Source organism: Saimiri boliviensis, chromosome 10 (assembly GCF_048565385.1).
Source record: "Saimiri boliviensis isolate mSaiBol1 chromosome 10, mSaiBol1.pri, whole genome shotgun sequence".
NCBI classification, from domain to species: domain Eukaryota; kingdom Metazoa; phylum Chordata; class Mammalia; order Primates; family Cebidae; genus Saimiri; species Saimiri boliviensis.
Genome location: NC_133458.1, coordinates 20675815 through 20682790, shown reverse-complemented (window position 1 = coordinate 20682790; position 6976 = coordinate 20675815). Strand labels below are relative to the sequence as shown.

General features: G+C 42.6%; 1 protein-coding gene across 5 annotated transcripts in view; it reads left to right on the top strand.

The window, feature by feature from the left end:
* The first annotated feature begins 5402 nt into the window (after positions 1–5402).
* The window catches only part of CHRM2 (cholinergic receptor muscarinic 2), a 147617-nt gene continuing 146043 nt past the window's right edge, over positions 5403–6976 (top strand). For 3 of the 5 annotated variants that reach the window (XM_039473065.2, XM_010340359.3, XM_074379030.1), the window contains exons 1-2: positions 5403–5754; positions 6020–6173. The gene's annotated coding sequence lies outside the window, so the exon portion shown is untranslated. Of the gene's footprint in view, positions 5755–5845; positions 5942–6019; positions 6174–6976 lie in introns of those variants that run through there. The other 2 variants (XM_039473068.2, XM_074379028.1) reach the window with 2 other exon arrangements.

The following is a 6976-nucleotide window of genomic DNA, read 5'->3' as shown; positions in this document are numbered from 1 at the left end:
AAGGCTCTTTCCTGAAGCCCCAATGGGTTATGACAGCAAAGATTTTATTGAAGGTGCCTAAGAATAATTTTTTTTATGTTTGTTCTAACTGCATGTTTAGCTTCCAGAGGGCAGGAGATCTTGTTGTTTTTGTAGACCTAATCCTGATATCTAAGAGAATATTGATTGATATATAAATATTTGTTAAACTAATCTTGATGCTTCAAGTCTGGTCTGTGGTAGGCTACTGAGAAGCATAATTCTTACAGATGCACTCCGGCATTCTCGGGATGATCACCTGAAACTTACAACATATAGAAGGAAAGCGAAGCACAAGCAGCTTGTTTATGTGAGACTTAAGAAAGAAATTTGTCCAGGATTTGCTATCAAGTGAGAGAAAATGTCTACTTGGTATTCTGGTGAATAAAAGGGGAGTTTCTTCTGTCTGTCACCTTTCAAAGTGGATTTAGAGTGGTTGTTATTGGAGACATTCAATGATTGCCAATAATACATACTTATTGGGCATTCTTTCGAAACCAACTCAATTTCTACAAAAACATTTGCCAAGGAAAGCCTTGTAGAAATGGGACACATACAATAACTTTGCCCAGGGCTTTGGCTCATTCCTTTCTGCAAGAATTTATGAAATATCCCCCATGAGATTCTGTAAATTAGATCCTTAAGCCTAACACCCCATCACTTTGCTGGTTAAATAATAAGAAAAGACAAAATGTCCAGGATTTTAGGCATAGTAAATCATAGAATGGTTTGGAGTATGCTTCCTTGGACACGCTGCTAGGGGAGTCTGTTTTTAAAGTAAAAAGATCTATATGAAGTGATATTACAGTATCAGACACACTCAGTTAAGTATTACTTAGCAACATGCTGCTTTTACATCACAATTATTCCAGTCACTCTCAAGAAATAGAGGTAGATCAAATTTTATCAGGAAGTTGTCCAATGGGTGATGGCACCCAGGATTTATTTCTTTAGACTGTTAGCATTTCCAGCTTTTCCCTTTAGTTAGCTTAAGAAGCTGACATGTTATATGATCTGAGAAATTATGTGAACTCCCATGAGTAAGTGGAGGTTTCTCTGCAGACCAAAAAGATTTTAAGTATTTCTAGATGACTCTTCCCTGCACAAAGAGTTACTGATTCAAATAATCTGAGACCTCATGCATATAGAAGCGTATCATAAGACTTTCACTTTGATTTTGCTAGAATCTTATCTTCATCTGAGATTCCAGCATTTAACTTTGCCTGTAAAAAGGGAAAATTTAGGCTGTTTGTTAAAACATGCTCTGAGGTAGTTGTTGTTGAAACTTTTAAGTTCACCCGGCCTTAGAGGTTCATTTCTGAAGCAGGGTTCAGCTTACCTCCTGGTAGGAGGAACACATATACACTAAATGCTTCTCTAAGGAAACAAGCATCCCATGTGACCTTTTCCTTCTGTATTCTTAACACTGACTTATCACCATTGCAGCTGTTTGACATTTTGCAGGGTAGTGCACGGCACCCCCTCATCTCTGCTTTTTCTCCCTTCTTCATAGTCCCTGTTTGCAAAAGAGCTCTGTATTTTAAATATTTTCTACTCAGCAGCAGTACATGTTTTCAGGCATTGGGTAACACTATCACTGCTATGAGAAAAAAGAGTTGAAAACATCTGTGACTCCAAACTTCATGGAAAAAAAAATAAGAAATAGCAAGCATTGTTTTTCACAGTCACTAAACATTATCCCTCAGAATCAGTCCTATTTGTATATGAAAACTTTGATTGCAGGGTCTGAGAATGAAGAACTTAAGATTTCTAGAATAAAAAGAGATCATCTTTTTTAGCTAAAGAACAGAAGCTTCTAAATTACTCTCTGGTAAGGTCTCTAGGAAAAAAAAGAATTTTAGGAAGAATAGCATGTCTGTTACAAAACTGTTACTAAGATTTCAAAACAGTAAGATACAACTACAGGACACGTTTTAAGTAGTGATTGTCATCTAGTGGAGATCCACTTTTAACCCAGGATTGTTATTTTTCAAACTGAGGTCAAGGAAAAGAAAGGTTCCTTTGGCATCCATCAGCTAAATCAGCCCCCTTTTTTTCAAAGCGCCTGGTGATAAATGCTGTGCTTTCTTGGTTCAAGTCTTAAACAGTCAATGCGAGCAGAAGATGAAGGACAAAGCAAGATCTGCTCTTGGCTCATTTTCCCAATATAGGCAAAGCCCTCACCTTCATTTTCTTGGTTCCTTGAAAATAGAAATGAAAAAAAAAAAAAAGTTATGACCGCCATACCTGGTGGGAAATCACTGGAGTTGAACTTGTCAGCCTCTTAATCCACTTACGATGATAGAGTGCTGATTTGTGCATCTAATTACTGAAGCCTAATTATTGCTGCAGTGAAATCAATGTGGCATGATAAATATGCTCCGCATTCCCAGGAATGAGATCTGTGGTTCCCCTTCTTCTCACGTTAGTGGTGACCTTATTTGTAATCTTATTGAAACACAAGCTTTGTCAAAGATTCAAAGTCACCCTTTACAGGCATTGAGAGCTCTTCAGTGTGCATCTAAAACTAGCATCATGAGGTGGTAGGTAATGAAGTTTGGCTTCCTAAGTAGAAATTGCTAATTTATTAGAGTTCTTTGAGGTGGAAAATAGGAATGTAGATTTTTAAAATCCCATAGATGCATTTTACAAATTATTTAAAAAGCAGTTTTGAAAATGTTCTATACTGCCCTGACACAGTGGCCCATGCCTGTAATCCCAGCACTTCGGTTGAGGTGGACCGATCACTTGAGATCAGGAGTTTGAGACAAGCCTGGCCAACATGGTGAAACCCCATCGCTGTAAAAAATACAAAACTTAGCTGGGCCTAGTGGTAGACACCAGTAATCCCAGCTACTTGGGAAGCTGAGGTAGAAGAAACCAGGGTGGAGGAGGTTGCAGTGAGCCTGAAATCGTGCCACTGCACTCCAGCCTGGGTGACAGAGTGAGACTCCATCTCACAAAAAGCAAACAAACAGACAAACAAAAAATTTCCACACCAACAATTTCTAATACATGCAAATGCTATATTCCTGGGGTGGGGGAGTATTCTTTTTTTTTTTTTTTCTCAGAAAATAAACTGGTTTAAGAGATGAAAATAAAACAGAATACACATGATCATTTCTTGTATCAAAACAGAAGCTAGAAGAAGAAAAAAATTGAGTTTCCCTGAAATCATAGTGCTGATGGATTATGTTTCTCATGCTCATTACAGGATGTTGATAAGCATTATCGTTTGCATTCTCAAGAATCACTCAATACTCTGTTTCATTCGGTCACAGGTGTGACCCAAGAACCTGTAATTTTCAGTCTTGACCAACAGTAGTATATTTATAGCTAATTTGCTACATGCCACATGCTCTTTTAAGAATTTCACATGAATTAATTCTATTATTTCTTCTACCAACCCCAGCAGATAGAACTATACCCATTTTATGGTTTAAGAAGCTGAGGCAAAGAGAAGTTAAACATTTTCTCCAAAATCACAGTGAGTGGCAGAGTTACAAGTATATGTAAAAATATGTTCTAAGTGATGACCTAGGAAAAGCAAATGGACATAATTGATGACTGTTTGGTAAAAATGAGGTTTCCATGTGCAGCTCCTCTCCAAAACCTTAAGTATACTGACTTCTATTAAACATGGCACCCACTCACCCACAGACTCTGTTTTATTGAGGTTTCAGAAAAATATTTGCTTGCTTTCATTGGCTTTAAATTTTGTTGCTTATTTTGGAATGCATAGCTTCATTAGCAAAAGGGGGTTTGGTGTTCTTAATGATGTAAAGGAACAAAAGAGTAACATATCACTGGTTTTTCTTGTCTATTGCTGGCCAAAGATCTATTTCTTCTCACTTTTTTGCTTTAATGGGTGTGTGTCTGTGTGTGTTCAAAAAGACTCAAGCAGCTTCATGGGTTTATGGAGCCTCGGTAGACAGAAATAATGGAGTAAAAAAAGGAAAATGTTAATTCATTCTGAAATGAGTATCTAAGAGAGGAGAAATGACAAAATCAGATATTTAATGAAACAAATGCTGGGAGAGGCTGAGAACAAGCCTTAGCAGAGCAGTTTTGATTGTCTTGAAGGTATCTTATAATCACCCAGGGGTGGTGGCATGTGAGTATGGAGATTGAAGGCAGAGACACAGTATTGTAATGCTGTGCTTCAGCATGACTTCAATCAAGCAAAATCAAGTTCATGTCAGGTCCTGCTTGGTGATAGCTATGAGTTAACAAAAAGAGCAGAAACTTTCAGAGACAACATTTCCATGTATCAATAAATTTACATTGCTATAAAAGTAATCATTTGATTGTCGACTGTTATATAGATGTTTCATATGAGTATCTTTTCTTGTCAATAGGAATAGAAGCTTAAACACAGGGGCAGTGGTTTCTGCTATTCTGGATGCCATTTAATACCAAGCAAAGCACCGGACATCAAGAACTGAACTGAATTTAATTGGCTATATTATATTACATCAATGTATCTTTACCTTGCTCTTTGCCTGTCCCTGTGACCCAAAAAGTGGTGTGTCCAATTCCAGGTTAGTAAATTTAAGGTTTCCACTCTTTCTTTTTATTTGATTGAAGTTGGATGAGAGAAAATGAAGCCTATGTAATATACAACATATTAATGTTATGTTCACATACACATATGCTTTTACAAAAGCAAGTTTTGGCATCAGCTACACTTTAAAATCTTATCACTGTACTTTTATCAAATGAGATTAGTATCTAAAAATAATGGATGTAATTATTAGAAGAAATTTTGCATTAAAATAAAGAAATAAACATCAAAAGGCAGGTCTGAGCACAGAAAGTTTGCATCCTATTATTTGTTTCATGGAGTTCACAAATTTTCTGAAGCACCAAATATATATATATATTCTGTAGTCTATTGCCCATTAGGTGAAGAAAACATGGTCACTGGCTCATACTTAAAATAAGAGGAAAAAAATTACTTCTCCTTCTAATGCATTTGTCAATGCTCCAAAGAAATAAACAATCTGTGAATAGTTCAGCACAATTCTATATTTACAAAGCATAGTGGATTTAGTCTAACATTTTCCCACCTGGAAAAACTGGGCTTAAGTATCTTCGACAATCAAAAAGCAATACTGCATTCTTCCCGATATGCTATGTCACCTTTGTAGCACTCACACACTTGCAGGGAAGGGACTCGGGGCTGGGGGTGGTTCTGGTGTAGAAATTGCAGATGGAGAGCTGGGCTCTGGGGATGGAAATGGAGAGGAGCGAAAAGGAGCCTGGAGAAAAGGCTGTCATATTTGCTAGAAGAACCGCCAAATCAGAGAGCAGACAAGATTTCATTGGAGGAGCGCCTTTAACAGCAACTAATCCTGTCATATTGAAAGAAAATTGTAAATGTTCTCTCCAGAAATTGTCCGCCCATTGCAGCTAATCGAACACACACACGCACGAATACAGACACGCTCTCCTGCTGTACCAAAGGCGCCCGGGCGCGAAGACCTAGGGAGCGCGCGCGGGCACACACACACACACACACACACACACACTCACACACTCCAGGCTGCGGGTTGGCCAGAGCCTAGAAATCGCAGATTTCACCAGGAAATCGCCGAGGTACCGGAATAGGTGTCGCCTCCTGAAACTAATTCCTACTTCCCCAAGCACTTTGTTGAAGAAATGAATCCAGCCCAGCTGGCCGAGGTATCCAGGTCTCCGTTCTATTTTGGTCTCCAGGCGCTTCGTGAAAGCCAGGTTTGAAAGTCTTGTTTGCTTCTCCTTTGGTGGTTCGGCGTGGAGGGTGGGGGCAGTGTCGATGTAACTCCAGTCTAAACCACGAACAGGTCACAGACTAGCCAAGTGGCTGGGACGAGAGTGGGGTGCGTGACTCTGCCTGCGCGCGCGCGCGCGCCAGCTCCACAGCTCTCGCCGGAGCCTTTCGGTCGGTTCTCTCCCGCCTCTCCCGCCCCACCCCTCCCGTGTCTCGGCACCAACTAATCTTTTCCTTTTCTTTTGCAAGATCAAGGGAGAAAGACCAGCAGCTGGCCTCGGACTCTAAACCGTGCGCAGCTGGAGCCCGGGCGGATCGGCCCTGAACCTATAAAGGGCTCCTCGCGCCTTAAAGCCTCCACCACCTCGCAGCCGGGGAGGCAACTGGAGCGAATCAGCGGCAGGTAAGGGCACCGCGCTGTGCGGCTCTCCACTTGCCCACTCCAAGGGCCCTGGCACCAGGGGGTCTCTCCCTTCGTATCCCCCAAAACCGGACTGTCAAGGGTCAGGGCTTGCGGGGGGGGGGGAATTGGAGGAGGTCCTACCCACGTGCAGATTGTCAGACGGAAACTTTGGATCCTGGGGCTTGGAGGGCTGGGGCAGTGATGGCGGGTCTGGAAGGAAGGGGCAAATGAGGCACAGCGCGGGGTGGGGTACCCCTACGATTCCGAGGGTCACTGAGTCCAGCCGAATGTGGCGAAAGCAGCCTGGGAGCCGCTCTGTCCCGGCATCGCTCCCTCTTCCAGTCCCCAGTTCCCTCTACTGTTGCCGACCCTCCTCCCGCCACCCACTCTAGATGCGGCCTTGGACTAGACAAGGAGAGCTTCGTCCCTCCCGCCCCTCGCGCTCCTTCCTGCTGGGGTCTGACCGCGTCTTCAGTGCATGTGGGATGGAGGCCCGGCTCGCCCCGGCTCCAAGCTATCCCCGGCTCCGCTTTAGGAGCCGCCCTCCGGCGCTGGAGAGGTTTCCCATTGCAGTCTCCGGATCATGGCCTCGAAGCAGAAGCAATAAGAATGGGGGAGAGGGTCCCAAGACAAAAGAGAGGGAAGCCTTCTGCAATGCCATGGTATTTTAGCCCCGCGCAGGAGCGCGCAAATCCGCGGTGGCTGGGGAACAGGTCCCAAACCGAAGCCCATGAGACACGGGACTGTGCCTGGGCTTCGCCACCTAACTCACAATGGGTCCTGAACCGCCCCGGCAGGCCCCG